We start from the raw sequence: 26,356 nt of genomic DNA on the forward strand, positions 1-26,356 counted from the left end.
AATTTTTCATTTCAATGGGCAATTTATTTCAATAATACAATTTCCAAAAACTGCATCTAAATTGAAGCATGGAAGTGCGCTTGAACCAACCTTTCCTGAAATATGAATATTTCAGTGTTGCTTCCAGCAACAGCGCACACAAATTGCATGCTATTTTGGATTATATCTCAAAATAAATGTTGTCAACATGCTTACACTGAAGGTCTTTGCTTATAGGCATCACATTATGCCTTACAGCATTATGATATTTGGGCTATTTCAGTTGAAATCCATACACCCCCTACCAAAGATATGACCATATCTTCCACACAGGGAGTGTGAATTTCAAATAGGGTTACCCAAATGAGTGACTCCATTTGAAATCTACACCCCCTGTGTGGGAAATTAAGATCATGTCTTCCATAGGGGTGTATGGATTTCAACTGGAATTGCCCATTGCCTTATATCACTTAGGCCTCCTGTCTAACATCAAAATTGTCTAAACACTTGACTAATTGGCAACTTGGAATGCATAATAGATTAATTGCTGCAACCATGACAACTACACAATAAATTTGTCAAGAATTGTGTATGAATCATTGATGGTGTATTGAGATATTCCGGTTGAAATCCCTACACCCCTATGGAAAAGCCAATCTTAATCTTCCATACAGGGAGTGTAGGTTTCAAATGAAGTTGCCCATTCAGGTAACTTAATTTAAAATTCATACTCCCTGTGTGGAAGATTAAGGTCATGTCTTCAGAGGGTATATGTATTTCAACTGGAACAGCCCGTTTATACAAAGCAACAGACTTTAGTATTATTTGAAGCAAAAATCCCTTTTAATATTGAATGAACTGAACATTTTCGATATTACATTCATCAAAATAAGCAGACATGTATTTTTAGCCTAAAATTTGTGACATAAAATCTACTGAGCTGAGAGTTACATTGTAAAAGTAGTTGCCAGCCAGCAACGCTAAAGAGAGGTTAATTTGCTTACTTAGAGATGTCTTCTTGAGTGAATAATTGCTTTATTGTCAATTTTAATTTCCATGTCAATTTAGCAACATCTTTTGATAATAAATCCTAATTATCGCGCACAGTGCCTTTAGCCGTATAAAATTAATTTTTTTAGTTCTCATCCTGCCCGCATCGTTTTCCATATCTTTTGATTTTAGATCTTCAGCATTATAGTATTATCATTATTATTATACTGATAAAAACTTAATTAAGCAACATGAAGCACTTTAAAATAAGTTTTGTAGTGTTCTATCCCTCAGAACTTTAAAATAAAAAGCACCTCATCGTTTTACAAGATTGCATCAAAAAAGGATTACAACTGCTAGCAATGCCAATTTTGCATTGCAAACATACAAACAAACAAACAAACATCTTCCAGACGAACACCAAATATTAATTTTATATGGCCTTATATATCACAAGAACAAATATTTTTATTTAAATTGCATCAAAATTATTCATGGATGTGCTAAAAATATAAAGTAGGTAATAGGGTTACGCATCCTGCCCAAGAACAAATAAACACAATGGGGAAAGATATTGCTTGCTACAAGTGCTACAATTAAACTAGACAACATATAAACAAATCCTGACATCCGAATAGTAAACGGAAGTTCATGGATTTGCATCCCATGCCAGCACATTCCCTTGGTTGTTAAAGTTGGGTTATACGCCGGCCAAGATTTCATTTATATTTTGTCTAGTTCAATTGTAACACTTTGGGTTGGTTAACTCTTCTCTCTTTCCAGTGAATGTGTTATCAAATGCAGAAACAACACAAAATAAAACAGTACCTCTGGGCTTGCAAATTTTAGTCTTTTAAAATTGCACAAAAAGATAAAACTGAAGACTCTGCAGGCATGTAGTTTATACCCTACTTACTACATAATTTCCCAATCCGCTTGTAAAAATAAGAACTAGTTTTCGATGAGCATTTTCTCAGTGGTGTTCTTGCAAATTTTGACAGTTTCCCTTGATTGTTGTCATGGCGACTACACATTATCTTAAAGAATGCGCTACAACATATGAAGGCCCAAAGGGCATCTCAAAAATATATAGGAAAAACAGGAAAATGCTTGGGTATATTTACACTGAGAGTATATCTAACAATGCTGTTTAGGCCCAAAAAAAAAGTTGTTTGTTTGTCCTCCACCGCCCGCTCCTCAGTTTAAGGCCTGACCAATATTTTTTTTTTTTTTTTTTTTTTTTTTAATAAATAAAATATCAAAATTTTTTTTTTCAGATTTGGAGTATCTCTGGACGTAGCTAGAGCTAAAAAAATGCTAGGATCGTTCATAGTTGAAAATAAAAAGCCCCCCAAAAATTCATTTTGTGTCAAACTATAACTTTGCATATTAAAGAAACAAAATGTTGTTGTTTTTTTAAGTCACCATGAATGATAGTAGCTTTTAGCTCTAGCTAGGTCCAGGAATAAGCCAAATCCAAGAAAAAAACTAAAAAAAACTAAAAAATCCGCCTACCGCACCTCCTCTTTCAAAGCTGTGGAGGACAAACAAACAATTATTTTTTTTGGGCCTTATGAAGTAACATTATCAAGAGTGGAAATTAATCACATCTGTGTAATAGTATATTCATTTATTTTGATTTTTAGAACTTATTTGCTCTTGGTGAAACAATCTAATTTGGGCATTTTTGGGGCAAAATAACACGAAACTACATGAGCCAGTATGTATTCCAAATTTCTAAGCGTATCAAGTTTCAGCACAGCTTCTAGAATCTGTGGTTTCAGGGAGAAATTGTAACCTCTTTGTTGTTTACTACCGGAGGCAAATCTTGCTCGGGTGAATGAAAATCTTTATCAAAATTTGCTCTAGTTCTGAAATATAATTGATATACACAATCATCCTTTCTTCTCATGTTTTTCTTCTTGCTGACTTCCACTACTTCTAAATCCACAAATTTGGTAGTTTTTTCATGCTGTTGTCATAGATACTGAAGGTAAGGGTAGCATTACCTTCACATATCAAGTGTTACGAATACTCACAAATGCCAGAAGGACCTTCAAAATCTATTTTCCAAGAAACTTAAGTTTGATTTTTTCTCTCAAAGTATTAACATATAAAATTATGTTGCTGTAAATTTGGGATTGGAATTGGAGAGCATTCTTCTGACATTCCAATACGTTCAATTGAAATCAACCAAAACTAGTTATCTATATTTTCCTGGTTACAGTTCTACCAGATTGAATGGACACAAAAAGAATCTTGTCATTGTTGTCATCACTGTCACCATCATCATCATTATCATCACTATCATCATCATTATTATGATGCATTCCGAATCCTGTAATAACCAGTTATATTGTGTCTCATCTCAAGTTGAGAACAACGCTATGTTGGATTTTTTCACAATGACATTTTTTAATCAGTGCACTTCATGTGCAATTGCGTAACAAATCACCCTTCTACGCGTGTGTGTATACTCCCGTAGGATTCGGTTAGTGTGCAATTTGAATCTGCCACTGCAAAATCCAACATGGCATTGCTCTTAACTTGAGATGAGGCACATTATAACTGGTTATTATCAGATTCTGAATGCATCATAATAACGATGATGATAATGATGATGACAACGACAGCTATGACACCAGCAACAAGATGTTACTCTCAACTTGAAACCAGACAGATTACAGTGACAGTTTTAAGTTCAGTCTGACATTGGAAAAAAAGATGAGGTATGAGATATTCTGAAAAACAAAACATTTTTATGCTAAAAAATAAAGATCATTAAACAAAATACTGTAAACCTAACCCTAACAATATTATGATAAATCTATTAAGTACTCAAAATGATTAAATATTGGTGTGTATATGTACAGTTTTGTCTCTGCGTGCATACGCATGCATGCAGGGATGTGTTTGAACCATCCATAGAAACTTTATTTGCTATCTTCAGTAGATAGCATCACTTGCAGACATCTCATACTGTTTTCAGAATTTTTGGAAGTGACATTTAATTTGTAAAAAATTTGTCACAGCATGAGAAATTTCTGACTAAGACATACTGTAGGCAATAGTTATTCTTCAAAATATGAACTTTTTTCTCTCTCAATAGGCAACAAACACTCTTAGGCCTCAAAAAAAAAAAAAAAAAAAATTGTTTGATTGGCGTAACATAAAAAAATTTTTAGGGTAGGTAGGTCGGGATTCTTTTTTTTTTTTTTTTTTTTTTTTTACTTTTTAAGCAGTAAATTTCGTTTGATAAAGGCTTTGGAACTTTTTTTCTTCTTCTTTTTTTAAATTTATTTATTTATATTTATTTTTTTAAATTTTATTATTTTTTTTTGGCAAAAAATAAATAAAAAAAGTTAGGGTAGAGCCTAATTTTAGGGTAGGTCGGGTTACGCCAATCAAACATTTTTTTTTTTTTAGGCCTTATCAGTTATAACATGGGCATTGTCTGATTATGGCATATTAGGCAACACATTATTTTTCAAATACAATAGAAACTTGTTTCTCTCTTCCACCATGCAACAAACATTCTTCTTCAGACCATGAAATATATTGGTACAAATACACATGTTTTATATCAGACAATTAAAGTCTTTATTAGTGTAATGAAATAGCTATAGAACATGAGGCAACTCTATAATAATGCCAATTGTATAAACTCTTTAAACAGGTGCAAGTTCTTTGTGATATTAATTTACAAATGAATTATAACAGAAACAACAGCTTATCCCCAGGGAGCTTATCCCCTGATGTTTCAAATTAAAACTAAGACAAACAAAATTAAGGAGTGACTGCCGATGCACAAACCACCAATAATAAATGATAGTGTGTTAATTTTGTTTGGCTTCAGATTTAATTGTAACCCATCGAATGGGTAAAATGTTCTTTATATTCATTTGCCTTGTGTATCATTAACCTGATCCCCAATGTTTGTTCCGGTTTACAATGCATAGCTTAGAGCCATAAGTTTTCTGTTTTCTACTTTTCTGTTTTATCAAATTTCCATGTTTTTTCCATTTTCTTGTGGCTTTCCCTGTTATGAGAAGTTTAACAAAATATATTACAAACTATGTGTGTTGCAATGTACCATTATTAAATAGTCTATTCGCGGGGTCTATTCTAGTAACTAGGTGAGCCGTTTCGCCACACCTCTGTTGAAATACAGCATGAGTAAATATGCTTTGGCAGCGATGTGGAGGTTGGTATTATTTATCACACATTTTACATGTTTATTTTATTGAAAACAACAACAGACACACATAATTTTTTAGATTTTTTCTCTGTATTTATTTCACTTTTTTTCAATTATTTCAATTTTATTTTTTGCAACTACATGAAATCCAGTTTTCCGTTTTCTACCTAGGATTCCGTGAAATTTGTCCGTTTTCCGTATTGCGGAAAATTTATGGCTCTAGCAGAGCTCTATAGTACCGGTACCTACTTTAAAAAATACATTATTTGCAAAACAATAAAGCAGGAATATTAGTATCTCTGATAGGAATGCAATTAATTTAATGGATAGTAATGATCTATATGCCTATAACCCTGACCTATGAATTAATCATAAAAACCTCAGCCTTCTGTGTGATTTATTTCGTTAAGATTTAAATTAGTATTGTGACTCTATGTACCAGAAATGATATTACTTGCGATGAATATACTGCAAAATTTATTCCGATACTAATAATTGAGCTTTCTGTTTTAAGACCATTGTGTGAAATTGGAGGGAAAAAACAGAATTTTGACAATTATTAAGGGGTACTACACCCCTGTGGTAAATTTGTGATATATTTTGCATTTTTCTCAAAAAATAATAACACACTGGTAACAAAAGTTATGTACATTATTGGGGCAAGGAATCCAATTACTACACTGAAATTTCAGTGACTCAAGACAATCGGTTCCGTATATATGATAGGAAATGAGGTACATCCTAGCGGTACCTTATTTCGTATCATAAATAACAAACCGCTTGCCTTGGGTCACTGAAATTCCAGTGTAGTAATCCATTCCTTGCCCCAATAATATACATAACTTTTGTTACCAGTGTGTGATTAGTTTTTGAGAAAAATGCAAAAATAGACACAAATTTATCGAGGGGTGTAGTACCCCCTTAAGGGCGTCCTCCTCCGTAAATGTGGCTAAAACTGGAAATATCTGGCTCCTGCCAGCCCACTCGCCGTAACATTTATTGTCTTCATGTGATATCAATACAAAGATATAAATATCAAGGACAGCAATAAAAATAGTAAAATCAAATAAATCTATATGAGGGTGTTTTCTTTGTTTAGATCTATTCTACTGATCTCTAATTTGTTTTAATTTGCTCTTCTAACTTATTTTTAGATCCCAACTCTGATTTTAGACTAATTTAATTAAAAATCTTGATATCCAATTTTCCTGCTCTATTCGATTTTTTTCTATAAATAATTAAATTTTTTTTTTATTTCCATGGCTGAAACATTTTTTGATGAAAACAAAAGGAAAAACCTTGAATTTAAACATAAATGACTTTTAAAAGCAGAAAGGGAAAGGTAGAAATCATGAGATATGAATGTGAAGGTCTCTCCTGCATGCTTTATGAACATTTTGCCACAATTAAATATTTTGAAAAACAATAAGGAAATAATAATTCAACCTTTCAGAAGGGTAATTTGATATGCAATACCTTGAGTACAAGGGTGAGAATAAGTAGGAGACAGGTGCCATTTGCGATCACATAGAAGTATACAGTATTCGCTATACGAAATACGCTCATTCGATCAGGCTGAGTTCACATAGGAGTATATACTGTGTGAACTCAGCCTGATCGAATGAGCGTATTTCGTATAGCGAATACCGTATACCATATACTTCTATGTGATCGCAGCCTTAGGAGCTATTTGGCTCCCTTGAAATCTCAAACAGCTAGCTCCTATATCAGCCAAGCTTGGGTTATTCCTTCATGGAATTTTACACGAAATTAGGGTTAGGGTTAAGGTTAGGGTTAGTTTAGGGTTAGGATTAGGATTAGGATTAGGGTTATGATTATGATTAGGCTTAGGGTTAGGGTTAGGATTAGGGTTAGAGTTAGGATTATATTACACAAAATAATTACATGAAGGATCGACCCAAGCTTGAACCAGGAGATACTTGTTGTAAGAAAAGTGGTTCTGCAGACTGTTGGCTTCCATAACATGCATCAATGATTTCAACTCCTTGAAATGATATTTAAAAACAGTGCCCATCTGGAACTAAATTACCCCTTTCATAAATTAAATCAGCTTAAAAGTTAGGCTCCTCCAACATGGCTTTTTATCAGATTTTTCTTGGTTTATCACTTGCCATTACCTATATAGGCCTACTCTTATAGACCAATTTTAAATTGACTTTTTAATATTCTCTGATTTAGCAAATCGCTGAAAGTGTCTTTAATAAAATCTAAAACTTAATGAAGTCTCTTGTGCTATCTAAAGCACAACACAGTGAATAGTTTTCTTGCTACAAAAACAAAACTACATTCTCATTAATTTCAACTAAATTTTATGCAATTTATTAAAAACATAGGCTTTATGAGCCATAACATCCGGCTGAGGACGCAATTGGTACAGTGAAAGCGCTCCCGGTAAGCGATCAAATTTTAAGTAGTGTTGAAGTCAAAAAAATTCTTCTAATAGGCTATATGCTTTTCAAAGTGCAGAGACAAATTAACACCCTATTTAAAATTCCTTTTTGAATTTCACCTAAACTGAGCTCAAAAAGAAACTTTTAATTTTTTACAACGCGTGAATCACAAGGTCATATCTTAAAATACTGTCAATCAAAATGAACCAAAATTACACACAGGATTACTTTAATACTCTACTCAAAACACATGTCAGTAACCAGGCAGTTGTCCAACTGACACAAGAGCAAAATGCACTGTCATGGGACAGCTTCCTGGACTTCCTTCACTTTCACAGCCCAACATTTGGCACCCAGCACAAAAAAATCTGTGAGAATGCACACAAGAACCTTGCACAGATGATAAAACAGTGCTGCTTTCTGCTTTTCATACACTTTTTTCATGAAACAGGGCTGGGCTGTGAATGTGTTCCAGGAATCTGTTCCATGTCAGTGCATTTTGCTGTTGTGTCAGTTGGATAACTGCGTGGTTACTGACATGTGTTAAGAGTAGAGTATTGAAGTAAACCTGTGTGTAATTTTGGTAGAATTTGATAGACAGGATTTCAAGATATGACCTTGTGAAAAATTATAAGTTTCTTTTTGAGCTCAGTTTGTATTCATTCATCTGAACCGTCATCTCTGGAGAAAGGATGCACTCTTCCTAACACAAGTGCCATATCATATAGGCATATCAAGTTTCACAGTACTGCATTTGCCCTTAATCAAAATGAAACTTGCGCATATGAACTAACATTTTACCTAAGTGAAAACAATTTATTAGAAAAAGAAATGACAAATGAAATTCAAGTCTATAAGAATTAAATTTCCAACTTATTTATAATTATAGAAAACTTGCACAATTCCGTTTTTTAAAGTTGCAAATCTTTTAAAAACTAGATTGTCTCAGCAGCAGGGGACATTAGGCTGTCATGTGCATCTAGGTGTAGAGGCTTATCCTCTTATTCCCACTTGAGCATTCTCAAGTACACTTAAAGTGTTTTGGTCTCCTGGTCAAGTCAGTTTTAATTTAGGGGTTGTTGTTATGTTGTTATAGCAACAAGCTCAGTTTTTCTGTCCAGTCAGCTGTCACTTTAGTGGTGTGCAGCCATTCAGGTCTCCGTCTTATTTTTTAATTCCTTTGTTATGTCCATAGTTCTCCTAGTGATGCACTTGCAATTGTTCCTTCGATCTTGATGGACCAAAAAAAATCCCACCCACCCTCCCAAAAGCTGGAAGGGTGATTCAGTAACTAAATATGGTTAAAGATACTCCAATAAAATGGTATGTCCAAATATGCTGCTTTATGCTTAAAAATAGAGGCTTTGTATGGAATTTCTTGAAATCTTGAAGAATATCATTAGTAGATTGTCTCCACTTTCTACTGCGTTTTATAGAAGGGGAATGAATGCTTTGTATGGAGTTTCTTCAAAACCTGAAGAATCTCGTCTGTATATTGTCTCCACTTTCTACTGCGTTTTATGGTGTTTGAATGTGTTACGGAGTTTCTTCGAAACCTGAAGAATCTCGTCTGTAGATTGTCTCCACTTTCTACTGCGTTTTATGGTGTTTGAATGTGTTATGGAGTTTCTTCAAAACCTGAAGAATCTCGCCGGTAGATTGTCTCCACTTTCTACTGCGTTTTATGGTGCTTGGATGTGTTAAGGATTTTCTTCAAAACCTGAAGAATCTCGTCTGTAGATTGTCTCCACTTTCTACTGCGTTTTATGGTGTTTGAATGTGTTACGGAGTTTCTTGAAACCTGAAGAATCTCGTCAGTAGATTGTCTCCACTTTCTACTGCGTTTTTATGGTGTTTGAATGTGTTACGGAGTTTCTTCGAAACCTGAAGAATCTCGTCTGTAGATTGTCTCCACTTTCTACTGCGTTTTATGGTGTTTGAATGTGTTATGGAGTTTCTTCAAAACCTGAAGAATCTCGTCTGTAGATTGTCTCCACTTTCTACTGCGTTTTATGGTGCCTGGATGTGTTAAGGATTTTCTTCAAAACCTGAAGAATCTCGTCTGTAGATTGTCTCCACTTTCTACTGCGTTTAATGGTGCCTGGATGTGTTAAGGATTTTCTTCAAAACCTGAAGAATCTCGTCTGTAGATTGTCTCCACTTTCTACTGCGTTTTATGGTGTTTGAATGTGTTACGGAGTTTCTTGAAACCTGAAGAATCTCGTCTGTAGATTGTCTCCACTTTCTACTGCGTTTTATGGTGTTTGAATGTGTTATGGAGTTTCTTCAAAACCTGAAGAATCTCGTCGGTAGATTGTCTCCACTTTCTACTGCGTTTTATGGTGCTTGGATGTGTTAAGGATTTTCTTCAAAACCTGAAGAATCTCGTCTGTAGATTGTCTCCACTTTCTACGCGTTTTATGGTGTTTGAATGTGTTACGGAGTTTCTTGAAACCTGAAGAATCTCGTCAGTAGATTGTCTCCACTTTCTACTGCGTTTAATGGTGCCTGGATGTGTTAAGGATTTTCTTCAAAACCTGAAGAATCTCGTCTGTAGATTGTCTCCACTTTCTACTGCGTTTAATGGTGCCTGGATGTGTTAAGGATTTTCTTCAAAACCTGAAGAATCTCGTCTGTAGATTGTCTCCACTTTCTACGGCGGTGTGTATGGTGTTTGAATGTGTTACGGAGTTTCTTCGAAACCTGAAGAATCTCGGCTGTAGATTGTCTCCACTTTCTACTGCGTTTTATGGTGTTTGAATGTGTTATGGAGTTTCTTCAAAACCTGAAGAATCTCGTCGGTAGATTGTCTCCACTTTCTACTGCGTTTTATGGTGCTTGGATGTGTTAAGGATTTTCTTCAAAACCTGAAGAATCTCGCCTGTAGATTGTCTCCACTTTCTACTGCGTTTTATGGTGTTTGAATGTGTTACGGAGTTTCTTGAAACCTGAAGAATCTCGTCAGTAGATTGTCTCCACTTTCTACTGCGTTTAATGGTGCCTGGATGTGTTAAGGATTTTCTTCAAAACCTGAAGAATCTCGTCTGTAGATTGTCTCCACTTTCTACTGCGTTTTATGGTGTTTGAATGTGTTACGGAGTTTCTTCGAAACCTGAAGAATCTCGTCGGTAGATTGTCTCCACTTTCTACTGCACTGGTTGCCTTCATGCTTTCCTCCCTTTCTGCTGCGTTTTTATACCAGGGTTATAAATGCTTTGTTGCTTATTTGGAGTATCTTTATTTACTTGGTTGTCAATACCAGTGGATTATATATCAGTAAATGGTTTAAGCATTGATGCCGTATCTTGCTGAATACAAAATGTTCGTTTGCTAGTGTTGGCATTGTTTATTCTTTTGGAGATTTCTAATTATTTAATTGCGGTTAAAAATGCTGTTTTCCAATCCAATCCTCTGTTTGATCCAAAGATGTATCTGTTTAAGATATGCTTAAGATTTGCTTAAGATGAAATTTGGTTAAATGTGATTCAGAAGTCAACTTTTGTTTGTCCAGCCTGTATGGTTGGCTTGTACACATTTGTCCAATAATTTGTGTATTTATTGATTTATATGAAGATGATAAATAATTCCAAATGCTTGCTGCAATTAATCATCTCAATGTATATAATTTGTTTAATTGATATGAAATCTGTTATTATCTCAATATAGTCTTAATTTCTATGAGATTGTGAAATTATTATAAATAAGCTTATGTGTATTAAATGGTCCTCATGATCGTGGGGGCAATGCGGAGTCTATTCTTTGCGTTGTTGTGCTTTCCTGCTGTCTCGAGACAATGAATTCACTGATATTTATAACCATACATAATTGAAGAGTACAAATGTGAATAAAGACTTATCAATTACTAAACTCGTCAAGTAACTCGATTCGCCGTTGTATAGTTATTTGTTCATGCTTGATTTGCAGGCAACTCAAAGACAATCCCAGAAAAATATTATTATTATAGAGACAAATACATGCTGAATCCAAATGATTGGTACCCAATCAGTTTCCACCCCAGTGATATGGACATGACTGCCACATCAAAACGCAACATATGATCCATATAATCTGTTGATTAATGTCATAAACAGTCATATAACTATAAATTCTGGTCATTTCTAGAAGACTTTAAATTATATGTTGCATTTTGAAGAAGCAGACTTTTCAATAACCATCGAAACTGAAGGGTGCCAATCATTTTGATACAGCCTGTACATCCAGACAATGTCTTTAGCTACCATACTTCAGCCTTGTATAATGCCAATGACATTGTCCTGTGCTGACATTTAAAATAGTCTTCTTTCAGTATAATTTGCAGAGGTTGTTGGACGAAAACAAGATGGCCGCCCCCACTGATTTGACTCGATCAGGTAGCATTTCCTGACCTAGTTAGCTTATAATGTCTGGACAACATTGATTTGACTAAACATCAAAATAACAAAAACAAACATCAGGAAAAAATGTAGGAGGGCAGTGGGATATTCCAGTTAAAATCCACACTACCCCTGTGGAAGATTTTGGAAATATCTACCACAGGGGAGTATGTTTTTCAAATGTAATTGGTCAGGGTTAATCATTTTGAAACCCATACTCCCCCTGTATTATGGCTTTACCAACATCATCCACAACTGGGGTAAGTATATCAAATGAAGGTTACCCAATTTGTCTGTTCTATTTGAAACTCATACTCCCTCTGTGGAAGACTTTAGCTAAATCTTACACAGGAGTAGTGTGGATTACAGGATTTTCTAATTTTGCTCTGGTTTGGCTCAATTTATATGCGTAATTGGTTTAAGGGTTGGGGTATGAACGTTTGGACAGTATTTATTGTGGGACATTAGAGCACATAAGACATATCGAATTGCATTCTGAATACGAAGAATGTCCTTCTGATATCAAATAATTTTGAATTTTTGAAATTCGCAATGCAATACACATTTTATGGCAAATGATTAAAAATCAATATTTTTGATATTTAACAGTACTCATATTGAAAATATGGATTTTTTTCCCAAAAACACCAAAACAAATTAGGTCTTTTTGGGAAAAAAATCCATAACTTCAATATGAAAGGTCAAAATTTTCAATTGATCGTCGGCTTTTCCTTCCAGCTACATACAATTTAATAATATGTCATTAGATTTATAAAATTTACTTGAGGACTGTTATATATCAAAATGTGAAAAATATCATATTTGACTAATTTGTCATAAAATTTGTATCATATCGTGAATTTCAAAAAATGAAAATTATTTGATATCAGAAAGACATTCTCCGTATTCAGAATGCAATTCGATATGTCTGGTGTGCTCTCATGTCCCACAAAAAATACTGTCGAAACGCTCAAAACGCTCATTCCAGATCCCTTAACCTGATTATTGTGTCCTGAACAAACATATAAATTATGGATCAAAATAAAAAAAGCAATGCCATTAAGAAAAGTGAAGAAGGGCAATCAATTAGTTCGATGTATTAATTTTGCTCTGTTTTGACTGAAATTAATATGCAGAATTTGTCTAACCTGATTATCTCATCATAAAAATACAGATAATATAGATCAAAATAATAAATAAAGTCATCATTAGCAGGGTGCTGATCATCTACAAATGCTAATTTTATGCTGTATTGTTATAGACTGTAAATAAATGTTTTTTTGTAATTGTCTGCTCCGTATTTACACTTCAAACACAAAATCACTTCAGACTGTGAGCGACTACTTTGACACATTTAACAACTCAACCACAGAGATTTCAGCAGTTAAAAAAAACCGTTGACCCATTTTTACAAAATCAGACACAACGGATGGGCGCAGACATGTTGCTTTATAAATTCCATCTGAAATATATTCTTGTTTGGCTCAGCTCAGATTCTGAGCCTTGATATGAGTCCTCAATAAAGTTGTCATGTTAAAAATATGAAGACCTACCCTCTCTGAGTCTGTGAATCAAGACAATCAATTATTCCGATATTTTAATAGTTTTGCTCTGTTTTTCTGTTTTGGCTGAAATTAGGGACCGTTCACAAACACTTGTTAGGGGGGCCTGATGCAAAAAGGGGGGGCCTGAAATTTTTTTACCCTCCTGGGGGGGCCTAAAAAATGACCACAACTTTTCCTGGGAAAATTGAGTTTATATGCTTTTCTATGCGGTTGACCCATAATTTTCATGTCAAAAAGGGAGGGGGGCCCTGACATTTTTGAGGTCTGTAAAGGGGGGCCCCGAAAAATTTTCGCGATAATTTTTTTGGCATCAGGGCCCCCCTTACAAGTGTTTGTGAACGGTCCTTAATACACATAATTTGCCTAACCTGATTATTGCATCAAAATATTGGATCAAAATAACAAATAAAGTCATCATGAGACGAGTGTTGATCATCTACAAATGCTAACTTTATACTGTCTAAGTGTCTTGTTAGAATGTAATAAATATTTTGTTGAATTATCTGTTCTGTATTTGCCTTACTAAAATATAACACATTAACAGTTATAATAGCAACATAAAATCACTTCAGACTGTGAGTAACCATTTTGACACATTTAATGAATCAAAAATGATTATGTGGTGTAACAACAGGGATTTCAGCAGTTTTCTAAACAATATATGATCAAGATTTGTTTAAAATGCAGCAATATAAAGTATAATTTAGAACATAGTAGGAGCAGCTTATTATAGGCCTAAGATGAAGTGAAGTTGTCAAAATTGAAATTACAAAGACAAATTAAATGTATAGGTCTGTTTTCTTGAAGCGTGGCTAGTGGTCAAGGTAGCAGGGTAGGTCCAGGGCTGTTCTGACCATAGGACCACAGACTACTACAGACCATGTATCAACAGTCAAAGTCTCAGTGCATTCATGAGGGCCTATTTTTTGCAAGTGCCGTGTCTAACAATCAGGCCAGCATTGCGTGCCTTCGCATATATGCAATAGAGTGTTGCGTGCCTTTGCCATTATGCGATAGACCGTAAAAATACTCGGTAAGTGTGTAGCAGTTTTGTCTGTCGCATTTCATGGAACAATCGGCCCTCAATATTGGGTGATGCTGAGACTTTGACTGCTTGCACACGGTCTGTTATCTTTTTTGTCCATGTATAGGACTAACTGCAGGCTGCAAAATTCTGAAGGGTACCCATTTCAAGGCAATTTTGAAAGGGCACATCTATTTTACAAGGCAATTACATGTTAAAGAATAGCAGCAATTAATAGGGCATCAAGGCAACTGGTAGGTGCCTAGCTTCGGTATGGTTTAGGAAGCCTGACCACTAGCCATACTTTGAGAAACCGGTCCAAAATATATATATAACCACTAGCCATATTGGATTTTGGTCTAAGCTATTGGCTTCCTTACTTTTACTTTAAGCCTTAATCAAGGATTTACATGAATTTATTAATTAGTATAGAAAGTGAAATTAATTAACAGCTTCCTATATGTGTTTCTTGAAAAACGTTGCAAATAAGTTAATGGCTATTCCAGCATTGACGGGATTATAATGATGCTGAGCATGGCTTCTGAATGCGACTGCCTTGCCTACATACTTGTATTCTCACTTCACTTTAAATGTCAGATAGTTTCCCTAACACATTGTTTTCAAATTTGTTACTTTTATTAACAATGTGCTTGCTTGTTCCAAAAATGCCAATAAAAATGTCAAATTCTGAATTTTGATGACTTTGAGTGTTTCCGATCACATCGGGCACTTTAATGCTGACAAATGACAAATTTTTCTAACCTGTATATATAATATGTTATCTAATATTGATCGGTGGGAGTGGGCAACATATTTCCATTGGGATTACCACAGATATCAAGGTTCCAACGAGACGCATGCAGCTGCAAATTGAGAGATATATAAGATGTCATATAAATAGCCAAATTAAATCCCTCCAAATAGGATGCCCAATAAACAGTCATATTAAAATTGTCCATTATCATTAAGAATTATCCATATTGTCACTTTTTAAACTTGGGGGAATAAAGTTCCATTGTGTCGAATGAGGTATCAAAATACACAGAACAAAATTCTCCATCTATCGACTACATTATTTGGTTTTGAGTATAAAGATGCTTTTTGTGCACCACATAGAACATCAAAAAGGTCTGCACCGCAAAAACAGCAGGGCATGATGACACATCCTGATGCATCTGAGAACACATGTTTAAGTGTTCAAAATTCTAAACAGATTTATAACACATTCTTGATGTGTTTGCTATGTGTTCAAGTGATCTTTCAGAACATCAAAATAACACATCCAGAACACATTGACTTGATGATGTTTATAGAACACTTCTGCAACACATCCAGAACATATGAACATGGATGTGTTCTGATTGAACACTTATATCAGAACACCGTAAGAACTTATCAAGAACACACTAAGAACACATCAAAAACACACTTGGAGCACACCAAGAATGTGTTCTATATCTGTTACATTTGGAACACCTTAAATGTGACCTTTATCAGTTCTGCATGTATTTTTGCTTCAATGTGCTCTGCAATTTTTTAGGTGTGTTATCTTGAAACTATTCTTTCAAACCTTATATTATATTTAAGAGAGCACGGTGGCCGAGCGGAACAGGCTCCGACTCATAATCGTGTTTTGCCCTTGAGTAAGGCACTTGATCTCGAATACTCCTCTCCACCCAGGTGTATAAATGGGTACCAGCATTCTTAAATGCTGGGAAGGTAACATATGCGCTGTAGAAGTGTGGCAATCTTCCCACAGCAACCTTTCACGGTGGAGTATGGCCTAATTGCTAAAAGTAAGAGAGACAGAAACTCTGTCCTGTAAAAAATGCAGGTTCATCTCCTTTACTTTTTTTTATATTACATTCAAAATAATAATTGCCTTGATTTGTCAAAATTATGGATCATGTGATGATATCTGAAATGATGGTATGATAGGAAGCCATGGTTGGGCTATTCCTGTTGAGGGCGAGATGGCCGAGTGGTTAAGGCGTTGCGCTGCCGGCCGGGAGATACGATCGACTAGGGTTCGAGCCTTGGGCTTGCCTTAGGTGAAAATTCTCTTCCCTCCCAAAAGTTCCTATATGGTCGGGAATCCTTCAATTAAGTTCAGTAATTTAATTTCAGAATTTAATTGAAGAATTTTCTCTCGCCCCCATACACTGCTTAGCACATGCAGATATAGGTAGTGTATGTGCTTCGTCCGTGATTCGGAAGTCACGTAAAGCCGTTGGTCCCGTGTTCAGGAGGATTCATCCCTGTGCACGTTAAAAGTGTCAGAGCTATTCGAAAAGAGAAGAGGGACCATCCCCGGTTCTGATATCTGCACTCAATCCTAGGTTTCAGGGTAAGTTGGCGAGAGTACGACTGGTGGACAGTTGAAGCTGCCGACTCAATACAATGAATGAATGAATGAATGAAATCCATATTCCCCATATCTAGAAGACATGTCCTTATTCTTCCACACAGGGAGTGTGAATTTCGAACTGCATTACCTGGAATGGGTGACTCCATTTGAAATCTACACTCCCTGTGTGGGAGATTAGGGTCATGTCTTCCACAGGTGTATGGATTTCAGATGGAGTAGTCCAATATCTCTGCCGTGACATGATGCTAATAAACAAGTTTCTTGCAGACATCTAAACATACATTGCACCCACATACTCATAGACTGTATATTTACTTAAACTACAAACACAATATGCAAGAGAGAAAATAGGGCTAACATATTTGTTTTCTTGCAATTGTTGATGAACAGCATGACAAAAGGCACATATTGCAACACAATAAAATCACTGATTGCCTAACACAATTATTCCCGAGATTTGACCTACTTTTGGTCAGTAATTTGATAAATCACTGATAAAAATCATCAAAAATACGATATTTACATTTTTGTAAGGAGTATTTTGTGCTACCTAATGAAATACCTGTTGATACTCAAGTCCGGGACTCAAATTTGGTTTGGGTAGGCATGTGCTACTGAGAATTTGAAAGTGGACTCATCATCCATATACCAAATTTCCAAGAAATTTGGATGTGTCGCTATAAGTCAACCTTTTTGGCCAAATTTAATGCAAATTGCCAATGTTTTAACAACTTTTCCTAAAATGTTTGGCAAATTTCAAAAATTTTGGCAAGAGTTGGGTAAAATTAGGCTATTTGTTGGAAAAATGGGAAATCTTGGGGGAAAAAATGACCCATCCATATACCAAAATTGCCCTACAAAAAAAAAAAAAAGTGTCAATGATTGACATACAAAATGGCTGAAAATGTTCCCCATGTTTACGGTACATTTTTTCTTGCAGTCATTTGTACTGGTAACCATATATTTGTTATTTATTTGTTATTGAGTCAGGAAAAGTCATCAATTCAAATGTGCTAGTCTCCCTGGAAGACTTGGCATTCTATATGCATGAATAATAAGAATGTTAAATAAACACAGCAAAAATAAAAAGTCTCCACTAGTTCCATCCACATTTAATCAGAGTCTGATGAGTGTATGGCAAAATAATTGATATAATAATTTTCTATACACTTTCCTTCAAAGGTTGATACCAAATTTGATATCAAAAATTTAATCATCGTGAGCAGAGGAGACGTTGTTTGGAAATTCGTTCAATTTCAAAAATGACAAATTACGAATTGACCACGCAAAATCCAATGCATGGTATCAGCTTATTATGTGGCCTAAAGCAACCCGTACAGGAATCGTTGTACATTTGCCTACGCACAATTGAAAGAGCGGGGTATTTGATTTGCATTTTGACATGCATGGGTAAACCTTTAACCTGCCGGCCTATTCAGGCGACGTAATTCTTGGCACTCACGCTAGCTACGTGAAACAACGGTTCCTGCGCTCACGATGATTAAACTTTTGATATCAAATTTGGTATCAACCTGCGAGGGAATGTGCATGTATAGAAAATTATTATATGAATTATTTTGCCATAAACTCATCAGGCTCTGATTAAATGGGGATGGAACTAGTGGAGACTTTTTATTTTGGCTGTGTTTATAGAAATAAGAATGTAGAATTAGATACTAGAAAAAATGTAGAAACCAAACATGATACCAATAAACTAGACATGCGCAACACATGTTTATGTCCACGTACATGTTCATTATTGTTCCTAAAAATACGTACTTACAGGTATTAGTTGTACTTTTCAGATAAATTAATAATCAGTAATTAATCCGACATATACTTCACACCATATCTATGGCTACAAGCAGCACATCTACAGCTGTAGATTAACTACACTTGGTGACAGTTCTGAGTCTATTTTTCACTCATCGTTCTTGCTCAATTTAGTTGTGCGTAAGCACCGTGCAAATACAAATAACCAACCCCCAAGAGCTTATATTTGGTTGCTTGCTATATTCGTCACCATTGATTTTTGTTTACATTTCTAGGTTTCATAAAAATATGTAAAAATATCTAAAATGCTCTTATACTTGGGATGCATGCAGTCAGGAACTTGGGGAAAAAATGGATATTGAGGTTTAGTAGCAATACTGTGATAAAAATATACAACCAACTCTGAAATTTAAGCGCACCCCCATAATATAATTAATACACACTTGTGGTGGGGGAAAGGGGTGAAAATCAAAACATTGATCTAATGTGTTCAGTTGTTGCATTTTTGCCCAAAACATGGTGATTTCCAATGATTGTTTGCATTTATTGGGGCTGATAAACTGATTGACAGTTTATTTGACAGCAGCCAGTTTAATGAGTTTCTAGGACAAGCTTGTTTTGATTTTTGTAGGTATATAAAGCCAATCAAAGTCTTTGAGCCAATATTGCAAGATTGTGTTTTCTAAAATAAATCTGCAACCCTGGCAAAGGCAATCCATAGAGTAAATAATTGTCAAGGCATATGATGGATGTTTCCTACTGCACACAGCATCTAATTGCATGCATTTACCCAAAACTACACACCCAGCAAAATACAAAACGTTTTAAGAACCTTTTAAAGTGTGCTGAGGCTTGTGGATCAACGTCTAGGCGTTGTGCCTGTGCGTAGCGCACTATAAATCACTGCGCTTTTCTTTCTTTTTTTAAAACATTATTATAATTATTTTAGGGTTTTGATTTTGGTAATATCAAATATCGGGTTTTATAAAGGTCATGAAAATGTTTTGTATGAAAACATACACATTTTTGAAATATTGTAAAAATGTTATTGTAAAATAATTCTGGCAAACATTTTTGGCCAATTTTCTGGCAGCCTTTTCTAACCTTTTGCGAATAACGTTTTGTGTTTGCTGTACAAGTACAAGTACTTTCACTCTCCAATTTGAATGGTTGCTTGTTTCCAGTGGTGCGCCAGGAATTTCTTGGGGGGGGGGGGGGTGGAGAAAAGGGAGGTGGCATGGGACCAAAAATGGACTAAAATTGTACATTTATGACCAAAAAGATAAGAAATTGTAGTATTCCTTTCACTGTTGATTTTGTATTCTTACCCCAAGATGTGAAATTAGGAATTTATTACCATAAATAATTGGGTTGCAAACAGTTGTTACTTTAAGGGCTATTCCAGTTGAAATCCATACACCCCCTATGGAAGACATGACCTTAATCTCCCACACAGGGATGGGAGTAGACTGCAAATGGAGTCGCCCATTCAGGTAACCCCATTTGAAATTCACACTCCCTCTGTGGAAGATAAAGGTCATATCTTCCATATGGGAAGTGTGTGTTCCAATAACATAGCCCAATACAGAACACAAAATGTGAACATTCTTTGAAGAGATATTTTTCCTTCAACCTGCAAACCACACATCATAAACTTTACGTTTGTACCTAATTTAAGGTTGGTCTGAACCCTGGAATTATGGAAACTTTCGGGCCTCATAACTGCTAAAGTGTTGGTGTAAAGTATACATATTTAGAATGGCAAAGACTTGATAAGTTCATCTGTGATGTCAAATTTGGGCCAAAATGCTCATTTTGGCCCAAAATCCCTAAAAAAACAGGTTTTTGGCCCACTTTTTTTTTTGCAGTATAAAAAAAAAAATTCTTGGGCCAAATTTTTTTTTATTAATTTTAAAAACTAGACAAAATATCTAGGGACCGTTTTTTTAATTTTTTTTAATTTTGACCAACTTCACCAAAAATATTTGAAATTTGGGCGAAAATCAGGCTTTTTATGATTTTTTTTGAAAATTCAGCATTTTTTGACCATTTTTGGTGCAAATTTCTTGAAGTTGGTAGAAATTCAAAAAAATGAAAAAACGGTCCCCAGATATTTTTGTCTAGTTTTTAAAATTAATAAAAAACATTTTCAAGAATTTTTTTTTTACGTTACACAAAAAAAAAGTGGGCAAAAAACCTGTTTTTTGATATTTTTTACAAAAATGAGCATTTTGGCCCAAATTTGACCTCACAGATGAACTTATCAAGTCTTTGCCATTCTAAATATGTATACTTTTATATACTTTAGACCAACAATTTAGCAGTTATGAGGCCCAAAAGTTTCCATAATTCCAGGGTTAAGACCAACCTTAATGCAAATTTTACAATATAAAGAGGATGGAAATGTATGAATCTAGCATTGGCAAAAACAAAATGAATTGGTATAAAAGGGTGTGTCATGTCAAGAATTGCAGCGCTCTCCCTCCGTCGCTATCGATGCACATTATTGGCGGGGATATAAATAGACTTCCCCATATCACCCACACGTTAAAGATGGGTTTGATTGATTTCTCCTCGTTTTCTCCCATTTCATACAAAATTTCAATTTTTTGAGATAAATGCTTTGAAATAAATATTTGTTAGTTAATTAATTAGCAATTCTATAGATTATGAAATGTAATCAGGGTTTCATATATTTAAATTCAGATACCATCTGAATTAAAGGATTATCAGATATTATTGTTTACAAAATACTGCTCCACCGTACATTTATATGTGACATGATCTGGTCCATGGGGGCCAAAGGAGGCATTTTTGACAATTGAGTTAGGCCTACTGTAATTATTACATTATACTTACAATAGGCTATCATTTACTGAAAACACCAAAGGTCTAGCATACTTGATTCAAAATTTATGAAGTTTTTTTGATGTCTATTTTCCTATGTATTTTATTGTTTTTTACTCCATATTTTTACCTTTATCTCAGTTTCAAATTTGTCGCCTTTGGCCCCCATGGACCAGATCGTGTCACATATAGGGAAATAGTGTCAGGGGTGGCAATTAAGGCATCTTTCAAGGTGGATACCAAAACGTACAAAAAAGTCATTTTTATGACTTTTTTGTATGTTAAAAATATCAGTGCGAGTATCCTGTGGGGTAAAAATGGGGGGCAAGACTTCTTGGGGTTAGTAGGGGCAGTTGCTTCCCTTTTTCCCCTGGCTACGCCATTGCTTATTTGATCGATTTGATCATAATGATTATGTTCATTTCATAAGCCATTGCAAAGAATTCCTGTGAGTGTCAATTGCTATCAACAGCCTTGACTGCTTGAGCATATACACTAGCCATTGTTTGCAAATTTATTTAGTTGTGCAACAGTGGAAGTACTGTAAAATGAAATTTTTGCACAATCAATTTTTTGTGTTTGGCCAATTTTGAATGTTTTAATTTTTCTTCATTTTTGAATATCAGATTTTGTCTTTGCCACTTTTTCAGTTCATTACCACATGTTTCTATGTTTGTTCAAAAATACGCAAATCTAATTTTTGGATGAATTTTAGCTAGTCACTGATATTCCCATCATTCTGTCAGTGGGGATGGTGTTAAGTTTAATGATGTTATCTTCAGTAGATAGTAATACCTTATCAAATAATGAATAGTGGTACTAAGAATTGCCTTGTCTGCATATATATGTGTGTTTCATTGAATCAATTCATCAGGTTTGTTCAGCATATAAGCATTTTGGATTTGTTGTTGTTTTGCTTTAGGTACATTTGCACATGCATGTGATGTGATATTTGGGTGCAGTAGTTTACTAATGCACCATGCAAGATTTACTATCTTCAATAGATAGCAATGATTGATCAGATATTTTAGAAATTACTATCTTCAGTAGATAGCAATAATTAATAGGTATTTTAGAAATTGCTATCTTCAGTAGATAGCAATAATTGATCAGATAGTTTAGAAATTGCTATCTTCAGTAGATAGCAATAATTGATCAAATATTTTAGAAATTACTATCTTCAGTAGATAGCAATAATTAATAGGTATTTTAGAAATTGCTATCTTCAGTAGATAGCAATAATTGATCAGATAGTTTAGAAATTGCTATCTTCAGTAGATAGCAATAATTGATCAAATATTTTAGAAATTACTATCTTCAGTAAATAGCAATAATTGATTATAAATTGCTATCATCCTTAGAGTGCAAAAGTGCTCAATTGTGTCCTCATTTTGTCAAAAACATTTATTGTTCTAGTTCTACTAGAATTCTGGGTAGACAACTTATACGTTGTATGTATGATTTGCACCCAGCTTCTCCTCGTGAGCCTAGAGGATGGGGCACAGGTATCAGAACTAGGGATATAGCCCCCTTTCTCTTTTCAAATAGCTCTGACACTTTTAACATGCTGCACAGGGTTGTCTATTCTGCATACCGAACCACCAGCTGTATGTGATTACTGAACCACAAGATGCAGCACATACACTATGTAAAACTGCAGTTTATGGAGGGGGGGGGGGGTGAAAAGAAATTCCACAATTATATTCTCATAAGTAACTGAACATAATTGCAGGATTTCCAATCTTACAGGAATATTTTTGGGAGAGGAAGAGAATTCTTGGCTAAGGCTAAGGTTAACCCTCACAGATCAAATTCTCCTAACTGATAGTGCAGCACACTTTAGACCACTTTATATAGTATACCATCCAAAGAGGTTGTGTCAGTACTCGGTCCAGACCTTTTGGGTTGGACTCGCGCTCCACCCTTTCTAAGTCCATAAGGGCCACAAACTGCGACCACCTCTAGCTACATTCCCCATCACCGTAAGATTTAATCTGTCCCTGTTACTGACCTAGAGTACTAAGTAATTTCAAATCATTCCCCATCACAATCTCTTTAAAAATTACCTATGTTCAAACCATCTCATAAAAATCAGAATGTCTATCCATACAAGATATTTTAATGCTGTAATCAAACAAAAGCGCATACTCGTAAATAAACCTACCAAAGCGTTCTATTGACAATCAGGTACCAAATCAAGTTACCAGACATCTACGTACTCAATATCATACTGGGCTGTTCCAATTGAAATCCATACACCCCCTATGGAAGACATGACCTTATTCATCCACACAGGGAGTGTGGATTTCAAATGAGGGCATCTGAATAGGCGACTTCACTTGAAATCTACATCCCCTGTGTGGGAGATTAAGATCATGTCTTCCATAGGGGTGTATGGATTTCAACTGGAATAGCCCATTTGTCATGTTTAGTTTGCTACTACATCACCAAATAATACATTTACATTCTGATGGTGCGTGACAGATATGAAAAATCGGTTGCGTGCACTGACTTGACAAATGGCAGAGCTGACATTTAAGCAATTTATACCATTGTGCTTTCAAAGGAGCCGATGCTCATTTGTTCATTTTCGTTTCTGTTGTTGTTGTTGGGTTTATGATATGTGCATGTATTTACAGGCTTAAGGGGAGCAGACATGAAACACAACACATAGATGTAATACTACACAAAAATCAAGGTTGCCATGGCATCCGTTCCTCAAAATCTGGAAAAATTGAGATAATAAATTCTTGCCAGGATCCGTATGAAATACAGATTGCATTGAGCTGTGCAATTTATAATACACACTACCCCTGTGGAAGATTTTGAAACTCTCTTCATTGGGAGAATATGAATTTCAAATGGCATGAACACATTAGCAGCTCCATTTGAAACTCACTCTCATTAAGTGGAAGATTCAGGTTCAATCTTTCTCAGGGTGTATGAAATTCAAATGGAACGGCCTAATGGGTTCGTTACATTGAAATTCATACTCGCCCTATGGAAGATATTTCCAAAATCTTCCACAGGGGTAGTGTGGATTTTAAATGGAATAGCCCTTTGCTGCAATCTTTCCACACCATAGACTGAATGTTAGTCTTGTCAGTGAGAACCCACCAATTCTGGCATGAATCTCACTCGGGCTTTTAATAACTTTCCACAAAATTGGGCCTTGGAATAAATATTCTCATTAGGCTAAAAGCACTTTCATTTCCTGCAATTTGACTATAATGACTGTGTTTCATTTATTCTAAAATTTATTATTTAAGTGATTGTTTTTACAATTTAATGGACTTGTTTCAAATAACAATGCACCAATGTGATTGTTGTTGTATCATTTTGTCTGTCATTGTTTTGGTCAATTTAGTATAGAAAAAGAGATGATAATATATCAAAACAATTACCATTTTGAATTATTCATCAAACTGCTATTGTTTCCCATCAGGCGTGTTACAAACGCCAGCCAGTCAATGTTATGATTTATTCATGATAACCACAGAGTGTATGCTGTAACATTTTTATGGTTTGGCAGATTTTGCATCTGCAAACACTTTGACAGTTGGTTTATACACTGCACCTGCTTCTGTAAGAGTAATATATAGTTAGATGCCCGGTGGGTTCAGTTTGTATTTAAAGGTAGGACGTATGACCGTTCCAGGATTTGAAAATGACCCCCATTTCACGGGGAATCGAGGACATTTGTGGCAATTTTACCCCCTATTTTGGGCAAAATCAAAGACAATTTACCCCCAAATTATGCCCCTATTTTTATTATTTCGAGGACGCATATCCGCCGCATTTTCATTTCACCCCCTTATCACGGGGAATCAAGGACATTTTTTCTGAAAAAATACCCCTATTTTTATATATTTCAAGGACGTTTTTGAATTTTGCCCCCTATTTCATGGGGAAATAAGGACAATTTTTTCAGAAAAAATACCCTATCAATTTTGTGTGGAACTATTAAAAAAACGGACAGAAAAAGTACAAAAAACAAAAACTGTAGCGGTAAAACATGAACGAAAGTCCTAGAAATACACCCTATTTTTAATTTCAAGGACAATTTTGCTCCAAAACACCCCTAATTTGGACAATCACGAACAATTTTGTCCTCAAAAATTCCGCGGACATTTCTTGAAAAGTACCCCTAATTGGAACCATCATGCGTACACATCGTCAGTGGAGAGTGAACCCACCGGGAGTTAGATGATCATATTGGAGACAAAAACATGAATAATGTTTTTGCTTTTCCTGTTTCAAACTTCCTTAGGATTTGGCATTAGTTATTCATATGTACATTGGACTATTCCAGTTGAAATCATCCATTAGCCTTTTCAAAGCATGGCATACACAACAGGAGGGCAGTATTCAATATGGGTACCCCCCCCCCAAATTCCAAAGCCTTTACTCATTCTGTGCAACGCCATCCTATTGTGTCTGCCATACCTCTTAAGGCTAATAGGCTTACACCCCCTATGGAAGACTATTACATCCAACGCACTGAATGGTCTATTGTTCTATTGTGTCCGATTTGAGTGCTGACATATTGGAAAATGTTGCCAATCAATATTCATGAGAGTGTACATTCAACGTCCAATTTTCGAAATTGGGTGACTTGTGCTTTTCAGGTGTAAAATACATCTGACTGGGCGTTTTAAATACGTAACGCATAAAGACATTGGCATCATCGAATGGCTGCCTGTAGTGCTGTTAGTGTTAGGCCTATGTCTGTGTGTGTGGGGGGGGGGCTGTGTTTAGTTTCTATAATAATTATTATAAGGCCTACATTTATTTGTCATTCATTTCTTTTCCTTTCTCTGTACCTGCT

Source organism: Amphiura filiformis, chromosome 4 (genome assembly GCF_039555335.1).
Source record: "Amphiura filiformis chromosome 4, Afil_fr2py, whole genome shotgun sequence".
Taxonomy (NCBI): Eukaryota; Metazoa; Echinodermata; class Ophiuroidea; order Amphilepidida; family Amphiuridae; genus Amphiura; species Amphiura filiformis.